Source organism: Fukomys damarensis, unplaced genomic scaffold (assembly GCF_012274545.1).
Source record: "Fukomys damarensis isolate Sample0158 unplaced genomic scaffold, DMR_v1.0_HiC HiC_scaffold_5, whole genome shotgun sequence".
Lineage (NCBI taxonomy): Eukaryota > Metazoa > Chordata > Mammalia > Rodentia > Bathyergidae > Fukomys > Fukomys damarensis.
Window position 1 is genome coordinate 81957943 of NW_022900917.1, and position 7049 is coordinate 81964991.

The following is a 7049-nucleotide window of genomic DNA, read 5'->3' on the forward strand; positions in this document are numbered from 1 at the left end:
TTGTGCCAGGGACAAACTGTATGCTCAAGTGTGAGAGAAATTCAAGCATGGCTGAGCCAAGTGCGCTGCACACTCATCTAAGAGATACTCAGGAGTTTGAGCAAGCTCACTCTCGTGCGTTGAGACTGGCTTAGAGCCGGCTGAAGGACGTCCCATTCGTCCTATTCGCTGCCTCCATTGCTCGCCCAAAAGATCACCTTATATAGAAATATGAGAGCATCAACTAATCATATTATGCCCAGCATACAGTGTCCCTCCCCTTGCTCCTTGATTATATAAGCAATTGCTCTGCCTATTAAAACAGATGAAGTGTTCCAGAAACCTCCCCAGAGTCTGCCTGGTGATTCCACACCTCACCCTCCAGATCCGAGCTTCAGAACCAGAGTAAATGTATGACAACAAACAAACAACAACACTCAAGCAGCCTGCATCTCTTCTGTCAGCCACCTACCTGGAAGCCAAGTTTAAACTGTTCACTCAAAAGGCCACACAAGAACCTTTTCACCCAAAGCCTGGCGCTGCAAAGAGGCAGACATCACTGTCCAGACTGACTGGTCAACACATCCCTCCTTGAGGACCAAGGCAGACTAAACAAAGAGCACACCAACAGACATGTATCCTGGCCCTGACAGTCTTCAGCTTTCCCACTCTAGGAAGCCTGAAAAGAATCAATGTTTTGGGCATGGTAGTGCACCCTTGCAATTCCAGTATTTAGAGCTACTGTGAGAGGATCAAAAATTCAAGCCCAACCTGGGCAACTTGGCAAATTCAAGGTCAGCCTAAACCACAAAAGAAGTAGGAAGGAACTTGGGTTATGTCCCAGGAAGCATCTAGGCACAGTCCATTTCAGGAAGGGTGCTCTCCATGAGGAAAAGCACTACCATGTTGGGTTACGCACTTCCAGTTCCAAGACCAACCAAGGTATAGCAATATCCCCACTGAAAGTGAAGGGTCCAAGGCTGCGACAGAAGGAGACCTTGGATGGAACACAGAGCCAAGCAGCCAGCTCTAGCCCAGACTGGTGGCTATCACCACCGCTGAAGTGCTTACATTACTTAAACCTGACTGGAAGCACAGATTTAGCATGAGTTCATTGCTCAGGTTGACCCTGTTTCTCCAGAGAAGCCCTACTTCACCCTAAGCCCTTCTACATTTGCTGTGAGAATCAAGAAACTGTCACTAACTTTGGTTATAACCTGAATTAACAGAAGCAATGGAAAATGTAAGGTAATGGGCCAGGAATTTAGCTTTGCTGTGCCACACCTGCTTAGCAGGCACAAGGTCCCAAATTTTATCTCCAGTACAAAACAAAAACAAACAAACAAAAGTGTAAAGTAATATGTTCATGAAATGTGCAGGTACATAGGGTATTTCTTCCTCGTTTCTGGAAATAATGAAAATGATGACCTTCATAAAAGGACAGGGATTAGAAAATCACACAGCAAAGGCACCAAACTTTTCCAAGCACAAGGAACAGTCCCAGGCTCCCTTCCCATGGGGAAGGGAGTTCCTGCTGAGTGACTGAACCTCTGCCGGCCCTGGGAGAGCTCAGATCTATTTTTATCCTTCACAGGGAGTCCCAAGTGTAAGTTGCCAAAACAAGGGAGAGGATCTAAACCAAACCCTTGGGGGAAGAGAAGGCACTGCAAAAGGACGCAGAGCATAGGAGTCCCCTGTGAGGGGGTGAGGGCTCCAGTGCAGATGAGCCCTTCGGGCAGGTGCGGTGGCTGTGGCAGGTAATTACCATATCAGAAAGGAAACACAATGCTCTGGGAGGCCAGAAGGAGAGATGCACAAGCACACACTCACTTGCTACATTTGATGTGTATGGTTCATATTATTTCAGGTTGAACAAGTGAGAATTCAGGAAATACGCCAAAGAAAGATGACACCGGGGTAGGCTTTGCTAAGGAGACACTGAGGTGCTTGCTGCCAGCTCTACTGGGCTCAGGTTCCCACTCTGCAACTAAGACTCCACCTAGATTCCTAGCTATGGCCAGGCTGTGGGGATTGGGAGATTACCCCACCTTCTCTAGCCTTTAAAATACCCAGACACCTCAGTGGAACTTCCTCCCCAACCACACCCAGTACACAGACATGCCTCTCAGCTGGCAACCAGTAACCTAGCTGGTGGTTTTTGTTTCTGTTTTTCAGTACTGGAGATAAAACCCAGGGGCATTCTACCACTCCTACATCCCCAGCCCCTTTTTACATCTTTTTAAATTTTTGAGACAAGGTCTTGCCAAGTTATATGGCTTAACCCAAACTTGTAATGCTCTGGCCTCAGCCTCCCAAACAGTGTGCACCACCGTGTTCCACCTAGACTTGTTTTAAGTGATGTCTGGCTGTTTCTGGAACTGCTTGGGAACAGGAAAGCAAATCCTTTTTCATCCAAGATTCCCTGGATCCTAAACTGTAACAAACCTCAGGGGCTGCAAGGAGGGGCCTTGTCACTTCTTGGACCTTTGACAATAGATCCCTTAGTTAAGGACTCCTCACTAGTGAGCCCCCAAGCAAGGGGAATCTGAAGGCCACCACCCACCCAGCACAATGTCAGGTCACTATTTGCTTACTTGCTGACACACAGCACATGTGTTGTAAGATTCCACTTTTACAGTCACATTCAACCAGTGAAAGCGAAATGCAGAAAATGAGTAACTGACTTCCTGTATGAGTAAAAGGGTTGAGGCAACTGAAAGTTTCAGTGTTTGTATCAGATGCCAAGAGGTGCCCTGTGAGTGAGTCACCCAAGACATGAAATCCCAGAGGGACCTGGGCCGTCACCAGCTTCACAGAGCAGGGTGTGACATCTGTAGCCAAGGGCCAACACCCTGGCTATGAGAGTCTCTCATCCCCATCCCTCCCTCCCAGGTATGGGGCAAGGGCAGAGAAAGCTGCTGGGTTCTCAGGTAGCCAGCAGATCAGGAAAGAATGGGAGCGACAGTCCTGCCAACAGTGACTCTCCACCCTGTGGAGAATGCTGCCTAGGAGTGGGCACTGATACCAGCTCTAGTTTAGGATGACCTAGGACAAAGACACGAATGCTGCTGTCAGGGCATCCACCAGGACCCATGCAGCTGCAAGGTTTCCAGGATGGTTGGGCCACCTTTGGACTCCCCAGGTCCCCCACAAGCCTGGTCACCACGGCCAGCCACTGGCACTACAAGGGCCACAGCCTCCCATCTGACAGCTGACCAGTACCAGGGGAGTGGCCAGGCTGGCATGTGTCCCCGCGTCCCTTGGGGTGCACAGGCGGGTTGCAGCAAGGCCACAGCTAGGCTTGCCATAGAGATCTTTCTAGTTTAAGCACAACTGGGTATTCAGGCCCCTCTTTGGAAAAGACACCCTGATACTAATGTAATGCATGGTTAGGCACATGCAGGCACAAGTTAAACTCACACCACCCTACTGCCTAAAGCCCAGACTAGACATCTGAGACTGCTTGCTGCGCGGACCAGCACAGAAATGAGTGCAGAGCAACTGTTTCCTGTGGCAACTCAATCCCCCTGGAGCAGGAAGCAGTGAAGGGTGGACCTCTGGCCCCCACTTCCTACCCTCCTACCCACTCTGCATCGCCAGGGTCCCAGTGTGCGTTCAGGAAGCAGGTGGGGCCTGGCCAGAAACCTTTCTATAATAGACCCTACTGTAATGGCCTGGCTGCAGGAAGCAGCTCAGGCCTAGCTCCAAAGCACACTTAGGAAGGTGGCTGGGCTGCCATGGGCACACCAGCAGAGCCACAGCTGGGTGGGCTGCCCTATGCTGCTGTCATAGCAGCTCAGTCCCTCAGCGCAGGTCAGGGAGCACCTGCTCAGACAGCACTCAGCAAAGACCCTGAGTTCTCACCCATGATAGAGATACAATAGAGTGACTACTGTCATGTCTTAATGGTTTCTTCAGCCCTGAGGAAGCTTACTGCAGAAACTACAGAAAAAAATACAAAGGAAATAAAAACGACCCAGAATGCCATCCTGAGGTAATCCCTGTAAAATGTGTCTCCTTCTAGACACATATATAATTATGTGCACAAGTGCTGGCTTGTAATGAGGCATTTTTATACCTTACTTCTTTCCTTGATTGCTACATTATGTGAATAAAATATTTCACAAAACTCTTTACTGACTGCATTACTCACTGAGTCCTCTCCTGCTGATGCTACAGGAGGGCCTTCCAAATGTTCACACTGTGCCAAAGCCCCATGTAGGAGGCCCCTTGTGCAGGCATCTGCATCTAAACCCCAAAAGAGGAGCCAGGACCTGCAGGGGAATGCTCAGAAGATGCCCTCCCACCCTTCCCATGTGCTGAGCCACCTGCCCCATCCTTCTACCACCCAGCAACGCAAACAAACCTCTAGATACACCTGTGCCCTCCTGGCCAGCCGCTGGCCTCTTGCCAGAAGCTTCTTGAGCTACAGGTTAATCGCCTCACGGACCAGCTGATCTGAGTCTTGCCCTAGCCCCTGGCACAGGCCCTGCACACACCACAGGTGCTCCTGGCATCTAGACTGCAGTGGGGCACTAGCTGGGCTTGCAGGAAGGAGATGCCACTTCCTGCTTCTCAGGCTCCCTCCAGCCTACCACCACTTGCACTTCTAGTCCATACTGGTATTCAATGGGGTTTTTCTTTTTTCATGTCCTGTGCTCCTTTAAGAAACAAATGGTCCTTGGGCCATTCTCCCTAGTGACAAACACTACATACAAAATTCAGCAGGTGGTCACTGTCACCATGAGGTTATCACTAGGAAAGTTGCTTGGGCTTCTCCACCCTAGCACCAGTCCTGACCAGAGTGCCTCAGTGGTGAGGAGCTAACTGGCCATCTCTATCTCTCTACCTGCACCCAAGGGTGGAGTCCCCCAACCCTTGCAATCCACAAGGGTAGAAAAGATTTTTCAGGTGGACTTCTTTCCACTTGGAAGGTGAACAAGGCAACACAAGTCCAGCTAGTGGTATCTGGGAGCCAAAGAAAAGGCACAGCTGTTCCCACGTCACACAACAGTCTCTACCCATGATGAGAAACTGTCACATCACCTGCTAGCCTTGTAATTAAATGTGATGAACTCATTTACTATCTTACCACACATTTAATTTGGCATTTTGATGACCATATTTCAGTATGACTGCATGCATCTGTCATCCTGTGTATTTTCTTTTACTCCTTAAAACCATTATTTGGGAAAAGGGCCCTCACAAGCATTACCAGGCTGACAGTAGGACTCACAACCCACATATTTGAGAACCACTTCCTTCCAGGGACACAGTGGCCTCATGCCTAAACACAGAAGATGGTGCCTGGGCTCCTGAGAACATCGTGCAGACCTGCCCTGGTTCCAGTTGCTGTGGGATGGGCAGGGCCTGCTAGTCCCCCACCAGTACCACCTGGGGCCCATGTCACCTGCTGGGTCCCCAGGTGTGAACAGTTTTAACTACAGGCCTGTGCCCTATAGTCTCGGCAGGAGCTCTACTGTCTCCATGGCTGCGCTGATGTGCGCTTAGCTCACAATTTACAGCTGCCATGACAACCATGCTTCTGCGCCTGCTCATTACACAGGCCAGCCACTAGACTGGGTGGGGTTGGGGCCAGAAATGAGAAATCAGACAACCTGACATGGTTGACATGTCACCTTGGTATAGTGCCCCCAGCGTGTGGATGCAAGACCAATACATGCCCATGGGCAGCTAACTAGTGGCTAGGGGACCTACAGTTGTGCTCTAGGGCAGAGATTCTGTCAGCACCCGAGAGAAAAAGCAAGTATCCACTGGCAAGCACTGGGGTCCTGTGTAGGAAGCACTACAGGAGACTTGCAAGCAGAATATGACTATCCACAGATCTCAGTTCTGCTGTTTGCTAAAGAATAATAACTGAACTTTAAGAAAACTGCTCAACATATTAAGCTGGACACATAGCTCTCAATCCTACAAGGTAAATGACTCCCTAAAGCCTCACCCAACCCCCACAGAGCCAGGTTTGTACTCAATACCCACTGCATAATGAGCACAAGCACAAATGTTGTTGCCACCATATACCAGCACCAGGTAGGACCACATCCTTGACCACAGATGACACATGATTAACCACAGAGTGTGAAGCCAGAAGTCACTTTGGAAAACGAAGGGGGAAAGAATAACTCACCCTTTCCTTCCTAACCTGCTCTTAGTCACCAGCTCCATGTGGGTGGATGCTGGGGACACAAGGGCAATGAAACAAGTCTGAGGGGCTACATCTGGGGGAGGGAAAAGAGAAAAAGGAACAGAAAAAGAAATTACTCAGACATCCCCAAAGGGACACAAGCTTCCTGCCATGGTCCCACCTGCAGGAAGGGGTCCTTCCCCACACCTTAGCATGAGTTATATGACCTTTAAAGAATAGATCTGCAATGATTGTTCATTCCTGGGTGACTTAAATGTTCTTTATGAAAGTCTAAACCACTCATTCATTCAGTAAATGACTTCAGGGCTCTGCCGACAAACACTTGGGCCAGGGGAGGTGGTAACACATGCATCCTGCTGCAGCTGGAGCTTGTATCCAAAGCCCAGGGCAAGGCTTGAGATGGGCAGAAAGCTCTCCTCCAGGACGCAGGCCCAGCTCCCAGATCTGCCACCCGAGCGATAGGCAGTCACTACAAAACTTTCTAGGACGTCAAAGCTAGCATCATTATTCCAAGGCATGTGTTTTTGCTTTCCTTCTAGAAATCATCATCATCTCAGGCGTCTGCCAGAAACTACAGAGGCCAAAGAAAGTGAGCACTGCTGTGCCCACACCTGGGCCATGCCATGTTTTTTTTACACACCTGGTAGACTCCACAAGAGTGTTTTACAGAGGCTTTGGGTTTGGATTGACTTTTCAGGCACCTCTGTCCAGGCAGGTGCTCAGGACTGTAACCCAATCCTGGCTCACTGCAGGCTCCAGGACAGGATGGGAACCAACAGCTCACAGAAGCACAGAAGAGAAAGCAGTTATCATCAAATACTGCAGAACATCCAGTTGACAACTGACAGGTAAAATCATACAGCCACTGATTTTTTTTTTTTTTTTTTTTTTTTTTTTTTTTTTT

At 49.3% G+C, this 7049-nt stretch overlaps 1 protein-coding gene across 3 annotated transcripts in view; it reads right to left on the reverse strand.

The window, feature by feature from the left end:
* The window catches only part of Ago2 (argonaute RISC catalytic component 2), a 74747-nt gene extending 69346 nt beyond the window's left edge, over positions 1–5401 (reverse strand). Inside the window, exon 1 of one of the 3 annotated variants that reach the window (XM_019209782.2) lies at positions 5314–5401. The gene's annotated coding sequence lies outside the window, so the exon portion shown is untranslated. The other 2 variants (XM_019209783.2, XM_019209784.2) reach the window with 2 other exon arrangements.
* Between the last annotated feature and the right edge of the window lie 1648 nt (positions 5402–7049).